Here is a 17,601-nt window from a genome sequence, read left to right as displayed (position 1 = left end):
ACCCAAGAAGGCTGCGACGGACATAACTATGCTGAGGAGTAGCTGACTTGGTGTTGCCTATTTTTGTTAGTGGAGACTGACAAGAATCCATTCTTCTAAGTTTCATCTCACCATCATTTTTCCATTGTTTAAAAATGCAGGATAATTTTGCAAGTTAGCATTATAATTAGTAGCTGGAGGCTACGGTGTTTTTTTTTTTTTTTTCCTGTGGGGTCGGTGTGGATGTGTTGGTCAGGCCCTCTGTCAGTTCGCTGGTTTGTTTTTCTTATCCCCAGAGAGGAGAAGTGGGTATTAGTAGGGCAGGTGAAAACTGCGGATCTGTTTCAGAGAATTAAACAGGATCCGCATGGTCATCCCGTTCCTTTAAGAATCCTTTGCTTCATGAGCTGGGAATCCACCATGGTTCTATATACTTCTCTATGCGTGGGCACAGGAAACTGGCTTGTTCCAAGAAGTATGCCTCAGAGCTTTTCAATTAACCAGTATGTTGAAAATCCTTTGCAGGTTTTCAGCGTTTCACCATAGTTGTGATAACGTGTGTATGTGCCTACTGAAACCAAATATGGCTGCTACGGACATAACTATGCTGAGGCGTAGCTGACTTGGTGTTGCCCATTTTTATCAGTGGAGACTGACAAGAAGCCATTCTTCTAAGTATCATCCCACCATCATTTCTCCATTGTTTAAAAATGCAGGGAAATTTTGCAAATTGGCATTATAATTAGTAGCTGGAGGGTACTTTTTTTTTATAGGGTCCGTCAGGATGGGTGTTCAGGCCCTCTGTCAGATCGCTGGTTTGTTTTTATTATCCCCAGAGAAGAGTAGTGGGCATGTGTTTGGCAGGTGAAAAGTGCGGATTCTGTTTCAGAGAATTAAACAGGATCCGCATGGTCATCTCATTCCTTTAAGAATCCTTTGCTTCATCAGCTGGGATTACACCATGTTTCTATATACTCCTCTATGCGTGGGCACAGGTACCTGGCTTGTTCCAAGAAGTATGCTGGAGAGTTTTCAAATTAACCAGTACGTTGAAAATTATTTGCAGGTTTTCAGCGTTTCACCATAATTTTGATAACGTTTGTATGTGCCTCCTGAAACCCAAGAAGTCTGCGACGGACATAAATATGCTGAGGAGTAGCTGACTTGGTGTTGCCTATTTTTGTTAGTGGAGACAGACAAGAAGCCATTCTTCTAAGTATCATCCCACCACCATTTTTGCATTTTTTAAAATGCAGGGAAATTTTTCACGTTAGCATTATAATAAGTAGCTGGAGGGTATGGTTTTTTTTTGTGTGTGGGCGATGTGGATGGGGGGGTCAGGCCCTCTGTCAGTTCGCTGGTTAGTTTTTAATATAACCAGAGAGGAGAAGTGGGCATGTGTTTGGCAGGAGAAAAGGGTGGATTCTGTTTCAGAGAATTAACGATGATCCCCATGGTCATCCCGTTCCTTTAATAATCCTTTACTTCATCAGCTGGAAATCCACCATGGTTCTATGTACTCCTCTTTGCGTGGGAACAGGTAACTGGCTTGTTCCAAGAAGTATGCCGCAGAGCTTTTCAATTAACCAGTACGTTGAAAATTATTTGCAGGTGTTCAGCGTTTCACCATAATTGTGATAACGTTTGTTTGTGCCTCCTGAAACCCAAGAAGGCTGCCACGAACATAACTATGCTGAGGCGTAGCTGACTTGGTTTTGCCTATTTTTGTTAGTGGAGACTGACAAGAATCCATTCTTCTAAGTATCATCTCACCATCATTTTTCCATTGTTTAAAAATGCAGGAAAATTTTGCAAGTTAGCATTATAATTAGTAGCTGGAGGCTACGGTGTCTTTTTTTTTTTTTTTTCCTGTGGGGTCGGTGTGGATGTGTTGGTCAGGCCCTCTGTCAGTTCGCTGGTTTGTTTTTATTATCCCCAGAGAGGAGAAGTGGGTATTAGTATGGCAGGTGAAAACTGCGGATCTGTTTCAGAGAATTAAACAGGATCCGCATGGTAATCCCGTTCCTTTAAGAATCCTTTGCTTCATGAGCTGGGAATCCACCATGGTTCTATATACTTCTCTATGCGTGGGCACAGGAACTGGCTTGTTCCAAGAAGTATGCCTCAGAGCTTTTCAATTAACCAGTGTGTTGAAAATCCTTTGCAGGTTTTCAGCGTTTCACCATAATTGTGATAACGTGTGTATATGCCTACTGAAACCAAATATGGCTGCTACGGACATAACTATGCTGAGGCGTAGCTGACTTGGTGTTGCCTATTTTTGTCAGTGGAGACTGACAAGAAGCCATTCTTCTAAGTATCATCCCACTATCATTTCTCCACTGTTTAAAAATGCAGGGAAATTTTGCAAATTGGCATTATAATTAGTAGCTGGAGGGTACTTTTTTTTTTTGTGGGGTTGGTCAGCATGGGTGTTCAGGCCCTCTGTCAGATCGCTGGTTTGTTTTTATTATCCCCAGAGAAGAGTAGTGGGCATGTGTTTGGCAGGTGAAAAGTTCGGATTCTGTTTCAGAGAATGAAACAGGATCCGCATGCTCATCCCGTTCCTTTTGGAAACTTTTTCTTCATCAGCTGGGAATCCACCATGGTTCTATATACTCCTCTATGTGTGGGCACAGGTAACTGGCTTGTTCCAAGAAGTATGCCGCAGAGCTTTTCAATTAAGCAGTACGTTGAAAATTATTTGCAGGTTTTCAGCGTTTCACCATTATTTTGATAACGTTTGTATGTGCCTCCTGAAACCCAAGAAGGCTGCGACGGACATAACTATGCTGAGGAGTAGCTGACTTGGTGTTGCCTATTTTTGTTAGTGGAGACTGACAAGAAGCCATTCTTCGAAGTATCATCCCACCACCATTTTTCCATTGTTTTAAAATGCAGGGAAATTTTGCAAGTTAGCATTATAATTAGTAGCTGGAGGGTACGTTTTTTTTTTGTGTGTGGTCGATGTGGATGGGGGGGTAAGGCCCTCTGTCAGTTCGCTGTTTAGTTTTTATTATCCCCAGAGAGGAGAAGTGGGCATGTGTTTGGCAGGAGAAAAGGGCAGATTCTGTTTCAGAGAATTAAAGATGATCCCCATGGTCATCCCGTTCCTTTAATAATCCTTAACTTCATCAGCTGGAAATCCACCGTGGTTCTATATACTCCTCTTTGCGTCGGAACAGGTAACTGGCTTGTTCCAAGAAGTATGCCGCAGAGCTTTTCAATTAACCGGTACGTTGAAAATTATTTGCAGGTGTTCAGCGTTTCACCATAATTGTGATAACGTTTGTTTGTGCCTCCTGAAACCGAAGATGACTGCCACGAACATAACGATGCTGAGGCGTAGCTGACTTGGTTTTGCCTATTTTTGTTAGTGGAGACTGACAACAATCCATTGTTCTAAGTATAATCTCACCATCATTTTTCCATTGTTTAAAAATGCAGGAAAATTTTGCAAGTTAGCAGTATAATTAGTAGCTGGAGGCTACGGTGTTTTTTTTTTTTTTTTTCCTGTGGGGTCGGTGTGGGTGTGTTCGTCAGGCCCCCTGTCAGTTCGCTGGTTTGTTTTTATTATCCCCAGAGAGGAGAAGTGGGTATTAGTATGGCAGGTGAAAAGTGCGGATTCTGTTTCAGAGAATTAAACAGGATCTGCATGGTAATCCCGTTCCTTTAAGAATCCTTTGCTTCATGAGCTGGGAATCCACCATGGTTCTATATACTTCTCTATGCGTGGGCACAGGAAACTGGCTTGTTCCAAGAAGTATGCCTCAGAGCTTTTCAATTAACCAGTATGTTGAAAATCCTTTGCAGGTTTTCAGCGTTTCACCATAATTGTGATAACGTGTGTATGTGCCTACTGAAACCAAATATGGCTGCTATGGACATAACTATGCTGAGGCGTAGCTGACTTGATGTTGCCTATTTTTGTCAGTGGAGACTTACAAGAAGCCATTCTTCTAAGTATCATCCCACCATCATTTCTCGATTGTTTAAAAATGCAGGAAAATTTTGCAAATTGGCATTATAATTAGTAGCTGGAGGGTACTTTTTTTTTGTGGGGTCGGTCAGGATGGGTGTTCAGGAGTTGAGCCTAAGAATACTGAGTTGTAGAAATGCCCCCTGTATTTCTGGAGACAAGATTTGATTTCAGAAGTCAAATAAGGCTTTGCCTTAAGGAAAAGATAAATGTGTTAGTTCAAAAGCTGCCTCGTCTCAGGAGGGCGTCTTGCTGGTCAGTAGAAGCTGCATCTCAAGGAGACAGCTGTAAACTGGGCCTTTGGTTCTCACCTGTTTTGAAAGACAAGGCAGGCCTCCCTTAGGACCAAAGGTTGCTGGTGCTGCTGACAGGTGGACCCCCGGAGATGAGAGCTAATCAGATAGATATGCTAATGCCCAAGCCGGGCCCAGATGGAACCATGCGGTTCAAGTAATTAACACAAAGCACAGCCCATGTTGACTTCTGGGATCATCTCTGTCTCCAAGAACACAATCACCAGAGCCAAGATGTCTCTGTTTGTTGCTAAAGTAATAGCCTTATCATAAAACTTAGAAGTTTGCCCCAAGAAGATTTTATAACCCATTGTTCCCCTAGTTAGAGTTAGTTAAAGGATCTGTAGTAGACTTTTAGGAGACTTTGACCCTAAAGCAAACTGCCTGTTAGTATCAAAATCCCGTTGCGCTTGGCAACCGGAGCCTGTATGTACCCTATATAATACCTGTGTGGAGTTTCAGTCGGGGAAATATTTGATGCGGGTAAAATATTTCCATCCGGATACCCTCCTTTATCTAATTTCATAACCTTTCACTTTATAAACAAAAAAAAAAAAAAAAAAAATGACCTCTTTGCGGGGAGCGTAGCTAACTCCCCGCAAACTGGCGTAGTCGGCAGGACACTCCGATAGGGTCTTGAAGGCAAAAGGCTTTGCTCGAGCGAAGAGTTCCCGAATTGCATCGCAAGGGACCTGGAGTGGATTGAAAGTCGCGCGCGCGTCTTACCTAGTCAGAGGTAAGTGAACATCTCCAGGGCAAAGTAAATTATTATTCTGTCCGGATTAAAATAATGAGGAAGACTATCTTTTCTGAGTATGTGGAATTGTTGAGAGCTTATTAAAGAGTACTAGAGTAATTGCCAAAAAGAAAAATCTCGAGAAATTGTTAATTTAATTTCCAAGCACTGTGATTGGTTCCCACCTCCGGGTGAGTTCAAGCTGCAGCAAAAGTAGTTGGCGCTGAAAACATTATGAAAAGCGCTCCGAAAATAAATAAATAAATAAATAAATTAAATTTCTCTATGTATTTAAAAGCTCTGCTCTTTAATTTCTCAAGCTCTACAGCTCTTTCATTCTAACTCAGAATTCTCTTTTAGCGAGACGGAGGATATCCGTCCTAAAATAAGCTTAGTAAAAGATCTGGAGCCTGTTTTTAGCAGAAAAGAGAAGGTCAATTGGGACCTTCCGTCTGCATTGGGCCAGGATAAGACAAAGCCAATAAAAGTAGGTACCGACCCTCTTCTCGGGTCTATAGAAAATATAGAAAAGAGAAAAAGAAAGAATTCTAAAGGAGAACTTTCACTTTAAGAGCTCTCTGCGCGGCTCAAGTCAGCCGCTTTAAGCTTGGGAACCGCTACTCTCTAATGCAAATGATTCCCTGAAGCATGATCCACCGTTGAGAGAGGCTGTTAAAAAAAAAAAAAAAAAACTTTTAAAGAACAAACTAAGATCTTAGAAAAGATGATCAGGTTATTGCTCAAATTCAACAGTGCTGTATTAGAACATAAGAGAAGATAGCTTCTCCTAAACAGTCTGTGTTTTCTTGTGTAAGATGTTAAAGAAAATGTTAATGAAACTTATGTAGATTTTATCACTAGATTACAAGATGTGCAAAAAACGGTTAGTCCGCCTGACTTAAAAAATTTAATATTACATATATTGGCTTTTAATAATACTAATTCAAAATGTTAGCGGCTTTTACATCCGCCGCTCAAAAAAAAAAAAAAAGGGTTTCGCCGAAAAGTTAAATCAGAGGCTTTTAAAATACAAATGTTGGCTGAGGCTAGCAGTGGGAAAGGCATTCCCAGAAAGCAAAAAACTGTCATAAAATGTCTCGATTACGTCCGTAAAGGACATTTTGGAAAAAAAAAATTATAAACAACTTTCCGGAGCTTTTATCACTGACCGGAGCTCTCTTACCTTAAAAGGGATTTCAGTACATTTGGGTATAGTTGATTCAGATTACTCAGGAAAAATTTCAGTTAATGATGAGTTCCAATTTTGATTATCTTATTCAGGCTAGAGACCGTACTGCACAACTTCTATTGTTACCTTATATACAGAAGTTCTAAGGCAAGGAGGTTTTGGGAGCACTGGAACTAAAGTGTATTGGCAAGCTTTAATTAATGACCAGAGACCTCAATTAGAGATTAAGTTAAATGGCAAATCTTTTGTTGGACTTGTAGATACTGGGGCTGATGTTACAATTATTTCTAAAAGTTTTTGGCCAAAGGCTTGGCCTTTACAAGAAGTTCCTACTGTTCTTACCGGAATAGGAACGATGACTGACATATTTCAAAGTCGACAAATTTTAAATTGTTCAGGTCCTGATGGACAGACAGCCACTTTAAAACCTTACGTGGCTAACATCACTATTAATTTGTGGGGAAGAGATTTGTTACAGCAATGGGGAGCATACATCAATATACCTAATACATCTGCTCCTGCTAAACAGATTATGTTAAATATGAATTATAACCCTTGTTTTGGTTTGGGTAAAAGGAGCCAAGGGGCTAAGACTTTCGAGGCACCAAAGGCACATACTTCTCAGCATGGTTTATGCTATCCAAATTTTGGATAGCGGCCACTGCTGCTGAAAAGCACCATTATGCTCTGGCTTTAAATTGGATATCACAAAAGCCTATATGGACAGAGCAGTGGCCACTAAACCAAGAAAAATTGGGTGCTCTTCAAATATTAGGAGAAGAACAATTACAAGCAGGACATATAGAGGAGTCCACCAGTCCGTGGAATTCTCCTATATTTGTTATTAAAAAGAAATCTGGCAAATGGCAAATGTTAACTGATTTAAAAATAATCAATATAATTATACAATTAATAATCAAGCCAAACGTATTGTTTCTCATTGTCCCACTTGTCAATTAATTAATCAGCTTAAATTTTCTGCAGGACTTAATCCTCGAGGTCTCTCGCCAAATGAATTATGGCAAATGGATGTTACTCATATTCCTAAATTTGGCAAGTTAGGTATTGTACGTGTTACTGTAGATACTTATTCCAGTCTTATTATGGCTACTCCATCCTCTGGAGAAACTGTTAGACATGTACTTTCACGTTTACACTCCTGTTTTGTATAAATGGGAGTCCCAGCCACCATTAAAACTGACAATGGCCCTGCTTACACTAGTCATTCTTTTGCAGCTTTTTATATTAAATGAGACATCAAGCACATTACTGGCATTCCTTATAATCCTCAAGGACAAGGTATTATAGAACGTACACATCAAACTTTAAAAAACATGTTATTAAAACAAAAAGGGGGAGGTAGACAGTCTCCCAAAGACAGAATAAATCAAGCCTTATTTACCTAAAATTTTTTGAATATTCATAAGGAAGATAAATTAACAGCAATAGAAAAGCATTGGAATGGGAGTCCACAATCAGACTCTTTCCCTCACCAGCCTATCTGGTGGAAAGATAATGTAGAAAATAAATGGAAAAAAGGATGGGCAAAGGTGTGGGGGAGAGTTTTTGCTTGTGTTTTGACAGATGACAGACCAACAGTCTGGATTCCAAGCAGAAGAATCAAACCCAGAGTGGAAACTCAAGGGGAAAAAGCAGAAGACACGTCAGGCACAGACCATGACGTGGGGACAGCTGAAGAGAACATACAAAGAAGCAGACAAGATATTGAACCGGACATTTGTACCTAAAACGTCTGTAAATCTTTTTCTTGCCATGATCTGCGTGGTGAGCATGGTGGTAAGAGTGTCTGGCAACCAGACACATCACTATTGGGCATTCTAAAATTGCACCCACAGATATACCCCTTTGTAAGAAAGTAATAATTTCTGATCCTAAAACTTGGGTACAATGGGACAATTATAGAGCTCACACGGGGCGCATTCTTGCTGGGTCCACATCTTATGGTGTTGTCCTAGACTGGAGTCCCTATGGACATCCTGCCTCCTCTCACAATTTTAAAAAGCTTCATTGGAATAAAACTGCCACCTCGATGTCTGTAAAAGACACTGACCTTAAAAGTCATATTACATGGCTCAATGATGGTATGAGCTCTCCAGCTCCTCATATTTTAGATGGCCCTATTCATGATCAATTGTGGAAAATATCAGCTGCTTTGCACCCTTTGCAGGCCTGGATTAGCACACACACTGGATACAAACAATAGCCGAGAATGGACTTTTAATTTAAATTCTACTCATTATATTCAAGTTTGTGTTAGACTGCCTTACTTATTTATGATTGGACATGCTGTTTATAAAGAACCTTCTTTCCTAGTGACCTGTGACAACTGTTCTTATTATACCTGTATTAAGAATTCTATAAAGTTCAACCCTTATAAAGAAACACTTTATATTTTCAAAGCCAGAACAGGACTGTGGTTACCTGTTAAAATGAATAGAGTCTGGCAAGAAACACCAGCAATGTTCCTTTTGGATAAACTACTTAACCACATTCTTAAACGTACAAAAAGATTTATTGGTCTCTTAATAGCAGCTATTTTGGGAATCATTGCTGTCACTGCTTCTGCGGCCACCGCAGGTGTGGCTCTACATCAGACCGTTCAGACCACTGAATTTGTTCAAAACTGGCACCATGATTCAAATCAATTATGGTCTACACAAAATCAAATTGACTCTAAATTAGCTACTCAAGTGGCTGACTTACAGCAAGCAGTCACCTTGTTGGGAGACCAGGTTATAAGTCTACAAAAGCAACTTAGACTTCGTTGTGATTGGAATATCACTCAATTTTGTGTTACACCTCATATATATAATCAAACTCGGTTTCCTTGGGAAAACATCAAAAAACATCTACTTAATCAAGGAAATCTGACTGAAGAGATTAAAAATTTACAACAAGAAATATTAAGTACCTTCAGTCACAAACTTAAATTGCTCTCTGAAGCTGACATTATTGATGACATCTCTTCTGGTTTGGAGTCAGCTGATCCACTTTATCATCTTAAGATCTATGGGAGTTTCACTATTGTAACTTTTAGCATTATTTTAATCCTTTGCTTGTGTTTATTTATAGTCTGGAGAAAACTCCGAAGCAGACAAGAATCCAGAGACCAACTCCTCGCTGTGATGGCTGTCCAACTCCATCAACTTTCTTCAAAAAATAAAAAGGGGGAGATGTTGAGCCTAAGAATACTGAGTTGTAGAAATGCCCCCTGTATTTCTGGAGACAAGATTTGATTTCAGAAGTCAAATAAGGCTTTGCCTTAAGGAAAAGATAAATGTGTTAGTTCAAAAGCTGCCTCGTCTCAGGAGGGCGTCTTGCTGGTCAGTAGAAGCTGCATCTCAAGGAGACAGCTGTAAACTGGGCCTTTGGTTCTCACCTGTTTTGAAAGACAAGGCAGGCCTCCCTTAGGACCAAAGGTTGCTGGTGCTGCTGACAGGTGGACCCCCGGAGATGAGAGCTAATCAGATAGATATGCTAATGCCCAAGCCGGGCCCAGATGGAACCATGCGGTTCAAGTAATTAACACAAAGCACAGCCCATGTTGACTTCTGGGATCATCTCTGTCTCCAAGAACACAATCACCAGAGCCAAGATGTCTCTGTTTGTTGCTAAAGTAATAGCCTTATCATAAAACTTAGAAGTTTGCCCCAAGAAGATTTTATAACCCATTGTTCCCCTAGTTAGAGTTAGTTAAAGGATCTGTAGTAGACTTTTAGGAGACTTTGACCCTAAAGCAAACTGCCTGTTAGTATCAAAATCCCGTTGCGCTTGGCAACCGGAGCCTGTATGTACCCTATATAATACCTGTGTGGAGTTTCAGTCGGGGAAATATTTGATGCGGGTAAAATATTTCCATCCGGATACCCTTCTTTATCTATTTTCCTAAACTTTCACTTTATAAACTATATCTTTGGCTCTGTGTATTATTATTGCCATTACTTTATATTTTTATTTCTGTTTCCTACTATATTTTTCATCCTTTGCGATGACCCCTGCCTGAGAGACCTGATCGGAAGAAAAAACCTCTTTGCAGGGAGCGTAGCTAACTCCCTGCAAACTGGCCTAGTCAACTTAGAGATCTGATCAGAACAAAGAGAAAAGGACCTCTTTGAGGGGAGCGTAGCTAACTCCCCGCATTCAGGCCCTCTGTCAGATCGCTGGTTTGTTTTTATTATCCCCAGAGAAGAGTAGTGGGCATGTGTTTGGCAGGTGAAAAGTGCGGATTCTGTTTCAGAGAATTAAACAGGATCCGCATGGTCATCTCATTCCTTTAAGAATCCTTTGCTTCATCAGCTGGGATTCCACCATGTTTCTATATACTCCTCTATGCGTGGGCACAGGTACCTGGCTTGTTCCAAGAAGTATGCTGGAGAGTTTTCAAATTAACCAGTACGTTGAAAATTATTTGCAGGTGTTCAGCGTTTCACCATAATTGTGATAACGTTTGTATGTGCCTCCTGAAACCCAAGAAGGCTGCGACGGACATAACTATGCTGAGGAGTAGCTGACTTGGTGTTGCCTATTTTTGTTAGTGGAGACAGACAAGAAGCCATTCTTCTAAGTATCATCCCACCACCATTTTTCCATTGTTTTAAAATGCAGGGAAATTTTGCAAGTTAGCATTATAATTAGAAGCTGGAGGGTACGGTTTTTTTTGTGTGTGGTCGATGTGGATGGGGGGGTCAGGCCCTCTGTCTGTTCGCTGGTTAGTTTTTATTATCCCCAGAGAGGAGAAGTGGGCATGTGTTTGGCAGGTGAAAAGGGTGGATTCTGTTTCAGAGAATTAACGATGATCCCCATGGTCATCCCATTCCTTTAATTATCCTTTATTTCACCAACTGGAAATCCACCATGGTTCTATATACTCCTCTTTGTGTGGGAACAGGTAAGTGGCTTGTTCCAAGAAGTATGTCGCAGAGGTTTTCAATTAACCACTACGTTGAAAATTATTTGCAGGTGTTCAGCGTTTGAACATAATTGTGATAACGTTTGTTTGTGCCTCCTGAAACCCAAGAAGGCTGCGACGGACATAACTATGCTGAGGAGTAGCTGACTTGGTGTTGCCTATTTTTGTTAGTGGAGACTGACAAGAATCCATTCTTCTAAGTATCATCTCACCATCATTTTTCCATTGTTTAAAAATGCAGGAAAATTTTGCAAGTTAGCATTATAATTAGTAGCTGGAGGCTACGGTGTTTTTTTTTTTTTTTTTTCCTGTGAGGTCGGTGTGGATGTGTTGGTCAGGCCCTCTGTCAGTTCGCTGGTTTGTTTTTATTATCCCCAGAGAGGAGAAGTGGGTATTAGTAGGGCAGGTGAAAACTGCGGATCTGTTTCAGAGAATTAAACAGCATCCGCATGGTAATCCCGTTCCTTTAAGAATCCTTTGCTTCATGAGCTGGGAATCCACCATGGTTCTATATACTTCTCTATGCGTGGGCACAGGAAACTGGCTTGTTCCAAAAAGTATGCCTCATGACCGGGCGAGGTGGCTGACGCCTGTAATCCTAGCACTCTGGGAGGCCGAGGTGGGCGGATCATATGAGCTCAGGAGTTCGAGACCAGCCTGAGCAAGAGCGAGACCCCACCTCTACTAAAAATAGAAAGAAATTATATGGACAGCTAAAAATATATATAGAAAAAATTAGCCGGGCATGGTGGCGCATGCCTGTAGTCCCAGCTACTCGGGAGGCTGAGACAGGAGGATCGCATGAGCCCAGGAGTTTGAGGTTGCTGTGAGCTAGGCTGACGCCACGGCACTTACTCTAGCCTGGGCAAGAAAGTGAGACTCTGTCTCAAAAAAAAAAAAAAAAAAAAAAAGAAGTATGCCTCAGAGCTTTTCAATTAACCAGTATGTTGAAAATCCTTTGCAGGTTTTCAGCGTTTCACCATAATTTTGATAACGTTTGTATGTGCCTCCTGAAACCCAAGAAGGCTGCGACGGACATAACTATGCTGAGGAGTAGCTGACTTGGTGTTGCCTATTTTTGTTAGTGGAGACTACAAGAAGCCATTCTTCTAAGTATCATCCCACCACCATTTTTCCATTGTTTTAAAATGGAGGGAAATTTTGCAAGTTAGCATTATAATTAGTAGCTGGAGGGTACGGTTTTTTTTTTTATGTGGTCAATGTGGATGGGGGGGTCAGGCCCTCTGTCAGTTCGCTGGTTAGTTTTTATTATCCCCAGAGAGGAGAAGTGGGCATGTGTTTGGCAGGTGAAAAGGGCGGATTCTGTTTCAGAGAATTAACGATGATCCCCATGGTCATCCCGTTCCTTTAATAATCCTTTACTTCATGAGCTGGAAATCCACCATGGTTCTATATACTCCTCTTTGCGTTGGAACAGGTAAATGGCTTGTTCCAAGAAGTATGCCGCAGAGCTTTTCAATTAACGAGTACGTTGAAAATTATTTGCAGGTGTTCAGCGTTTCACCATAATTGTGATAACGTTTGTTTGTGCCTCCTGAAACCCAAGAAGGCTGCGACGGACATAACTATGCTGAGGAGTAGCTGACTTGGTGTTGCCTATTTTTGTTAGTGGAGACTGACAAGAAGCCATTCTTCTAAGTATCATCCCACCATCATTTTTCCATTGTTTAAAAATGCCAGGAAATTTTGCAAGTTAGCATTATAATTAGTAGCTGGAGGGTACTTTTTTTTTTTTTTGTGGGGTCAGTGTGGATAGGTTGGTCAGGCCATCTGTCAATTCACTGGTTTGTTTTTATTATCCCCAGAGAGGAGAAGTGGGCATGTGTTTGGCAGGTGAAAAGGGCGGATTCTGTTTCAGAGAATTAAACAGGATCAGCATGGTCATCTCATTCCTTTAACAATCCTTTGCTTCATCAGCTGGAAATCCACCATGGTTCTATATACTCCTCTATGCGTGGGCACAGGTACCTGGCTTGTTCCAAGAAGTATGCCGCAGAGCTTTTCAATTAACCACTACGTTGAAAATTATTTGCAGGTATTCAGCGTTTCACCATAATTGTGATAACGTTTGTTTGTGCCTCCTGAAACCCAAGAAGGCTGCGACGGACATAACTATGCTGAGGAGTAGCTGACTTGGTGTTGCCTATTTTTGATAGTGGAGACTGACAAGAATCCATTCTTCTAAGTATCATCCCACCACCATTTTTCAATTGTTTTAAAATGCAGGGAAATTTTGCAAGTTAGCATTATAATTAGTAGCTGGAGGGTACGGTTTTTTTTTTTTTGTGTGTGGTCGATGTGGATGGGGGGGTGAGGCCCTCTGTCAGTTCGCTGGTTAGTTTTTATTATCCCCAGAGAGGAGAAGTGGGCATGTGTTTGGCAGGTGAAAAGGGTGGATTCTGTTTCAGAGAATTAACGATGATCCCCATGGTCATCCCGTTCCTTTAATAATCCTTTACTTCATGAGCTGGAAATCCACCATGGTTCTACATACTCCTCTTTGCGTTGGAACAGGTAACTGGCTTGTTCCAAGAAGTATGCCGCAGAGCTTTTCAATTAGTCACTACGTTGAAAATTATTTGCAGGTGTTCAGCGTTTAACCCTAACCAGAACCCCTAAAGCTAACCCTGAACCCTATCCCTAACCCCAGCAGTAAACTTTAACCCTAAACCTAAGCCCAACCCGTAACCCTAATCCTATCCTTTTACCCTAAAACTAACCCCTAAACCTAACCCCTATACCTCACCCTAACTCTAACCCCAATCCTAATTCTAACCATACCCCTTCATAAAACACGAACTCCTAACCGCTAACCCTAACACTAACCAAAAATCCTAATCACTAATCCCTAACCCTAACGCTTAACCTTTCCCCTAACCGTTAACCCTCACCCTAAATCTTAACACTGACCCTAACCTTAACCTTTAACTCTAAGCCTAACCCTTAAGCCTACAGTAAGGAAGACCCTTAATGCTAATGGGATCCCTTATCCCTAACCCTAACACTACAGCTAAAAATAACCCTAACCTTGGATCCTTAAACCTAACCCCTAACACTTACTTTAACCCAAACCCTAACCCTAATCCTAAGCATTAAACCTAAACCTATCTCTTAACCCTAACGCTAGCCCTTACCATAACGCCTAGATCTAACCCTAAATCTAACCTACCGCCTAATCCTAACCTTAAGCCCTAATGCTAACACTAACCCTGAACCCTAAACCTACCCGTAACCCTTAACACTAACCCTATCCGTGAACCTTAACCCTGACCCTAACCATTACCCGCACCCAAGCATTTAACCCTGACCCTAACCCTAATCCTTAATGCTAACCCTAACACTAAACCCTAACACTAAGCCCAACACTTAACCCTAATCCTATCCCTTAACCCTAACCCTAATCCTAACCCCTAAACGTAACCCTAACCGTGACCAGTAAACCTAACCCTAACCTCTAACACAAACCATAGCACATAACTCTAACCCTAAAACTAACCCTAAACTTAACCCTAAACCCTAACTCTTAACCTTAACCCTAAGCGTTAACTCTCACGCTAACCTTTAATCCTAACCCTCATCCTAATCTTCAACCCTAAACCTAACACTTAACCCAAACCCTGTACTAAACCCTAACCCCTCATCTTAACCCTAACCGTAAACCTCAACCCTAAACCAAAGTGTAACCGTTAAACCTAAGAGTAACCTTTAACCCTAACCCTATTCCCTAACCCTAAGCCCTCACCCTAACACTAAACTTCATCCTTAACCCTAACCAGAATCCTAACCCTAAATCTAATTCTCAGACTTCTTGCTTTCTTAGAGTTTAGAAAGCCTGCAATCCTCCCATGCCATGCGTGAAAGGAGGCTCTACCACTGTGTCCTGCATGAAACCCACGGGCCCATACCCAGAGTATGATAGAGTGGGAGCCCGGGTACAAGCCCAGCCCCCTAAACTCCCCCGGCCCGCCTAATGCAGACAGGGCCCGTGCGCTAAGCATAAACAATACCTTTAACAGATAACCCTAACCCTGAACATAACACCCAACCCTGTTCCTATTTCTCCCCTTAACACGTAAACCTCACCGTGCGCCTAACTTTAACCTCTTATCCTAACGTTAATGCATAACCCATTTCCTGAGAACAACCCCTATCCCATAATTCTAACCCTATCTCCTAGTCATCACTGTGACACCTAATTCCTAACCCTAATTCTAAACCGCTAACCCTAACCGTAACCCTACCTACAACCCTAACACTGACAGTAACATTTACTTCTAACCCCAACGCTATGCCTAACAAAAACCCTAACCCTTGACCCTAACCCTTCACCCTAACCCCTAAGCCTTACCCTAACCCTTAACCCTAATCCTAATCCTAACCATTAAACCTAACCCTGGCTCTTAACGCTAACCCTAAACCTTACCCTCACAACTAGACCTAACCCTGACACTAACCTGACACCTAATCCTAACCAGAACCCCTAAAGCTAACCCTGAACCCTATCCCTAACCCTAGCAGTAAATTTTAACCCTAAACCTAAGCCCAACCCGTAACCCTAATCGTATCCTTTTACCCTAAAACTAACCCCTAAACCTAACCCCCATACCTCACCCTAACTCTAACCCCAATCCTAATTCTAACCATACCCCTTCATAAAACACTAACTCCTAACCGCTAACCCTAACACTAACCAAAAACCCTAATCACTAATCCCTAACCCTAACGCTTAACCTTTACCCTGACCGTAAACCCTCACCCTAAATCTTAACACTGACCCTAACCTTAACCTTTAACACTAAGCCTAACCCTTAACCCTACAGTAAGGAAGACCCTTAATGCTAATGGGATCCCTTATCCCTAACCCTAACACTACAGCTAAAAATAACCCTAACCTTGGATCCTTAAACCTAACCCCTAACACTTACTTTAACCCCAAACCCTAACCCTAATCCTAAGCATTAAACCTAACCTATCTCTTAACCCTAACGCTAGCCCTTACCCTAACGCCTAGATCTAACCCTAAATCTAACCTACCGCCTAATCCTAACCTTAAGCCCTAATGCTAACACTAACCCTGAACCCTAAACCTACCCATAACCCTTAACACTAACCCTATCCGTGAACCTTAACCCTGACCCTAACCATTACCCGCACACAAGCATTTAACCCTGACCCTAACCCTAATCCTTAATGATAACCCTAACACTAAACCCTAACCCTAAGCCCAACACTTAACCCTAATCCTATCCCATAACCCTAACCCTAACCCTAATGCTAACCCCTAAACGTAACCCTAACCGTCACCAGTAAACCTAAACCTAACCTCTAACACAAAACATAGCACATAACTCTAACCCTAAAACTAACCCTAACCCTAACCCTAAACCCTAACTCTTAACCTTAACCCTAAGCATTAACTTTCACGCTAATCTTTAATCCTAACCCTAATCCTAATCTTCAACCCTAAACCTAACACTTAACCCTAACCCTGTACCAAACCCTAACCCCTCATCTTAACCCTAACCGTAAACCTCAACCCTAAACCAAAGTGTAACCGTTCAACCTAAGAGTAACTTTTAACCCTAACCCTAATCCCTAACCCTAAGCCCTCACCCTAACACTAAACTTCATCCTTAACCCTAACCAGAATCCTAACCCTAAATCTAATTCTCAGACTTCTTGCTTTCTTAGAGTTTAGAAAGCCTGCAATCCTCCCATGCCATGCGTGAAAGGAGGCTCTACCACTGTGTCCTGCATGAAACCCACAGGCCCATACCCAGAGTATGAAAGAGTGGGTTCCCGGGTACAATCACAGCCCCTTAAACTCCCCCCGCCCGCCTAATGCAGACAGGGCCCGTGCGCTAAGCATAAACAATACCTTTAACAGATAACCCTAACCCTGAACATAACACCCAACCCTGTTGCTATTTCTCCCCTTAACACGTAAACCTCACCGTGCGCCTAACTTTAACCTCTTATCCTAACGTTAATGCATAACCCATTTCCTGAGAACAACCCCTATCCCATAATTCTAACCCTATCTCCTAGTCATCACTGTGACACCTAATCCCTAACCCTAATTCTTAACCGCTAACCCTAACCGTAACCCTACCTACAACCCTAACACTGACAGTAACACTTACTTCTAACCCCAACGCTATGCCTAACAAAAACCCTAACCCTTGACCCTATCCCTTCACCCTAACCCCTAAGCCTTACCCTAACCCTTAACCCTAATCCTAATCCTAACCATTAAACCTAACCCTAGCTCTTAAAGCTAACCCTAAACCTTACCCTCACGACTAGACCTAACCCTGACACTAACCTAACACCTAACCCTAACCAGAACCCCTAAAGCTAACCCTGAACCCTATCCCTAACCCTAGCAGTAAACTTTAACCCTAAACCTAAGCCCAACCCGTAGCCCTAATCCTATCCTTTTACCCTAAAACTAACCCCTAAACCTAACCCGTA

Source organism: Eulemur rufifrons, chromosome 25 (genome assembly GCF_041146395.1).
Source record: "Eulemur rufifrons isolate Redbay chromosome 25, OSU_ERuf_1, whole genome shotgun sequence".
In the NCBI taxonomy this organism is placed as follows: domain Eukaryota; kingdom Metazoa; phylum Chordata; class Mammalia; order Primates; family Lemuridae; genus Eulemur; species Eulemur rufifrons.
Note: the sequence above shows the minus strand (reverse complement) of the source record.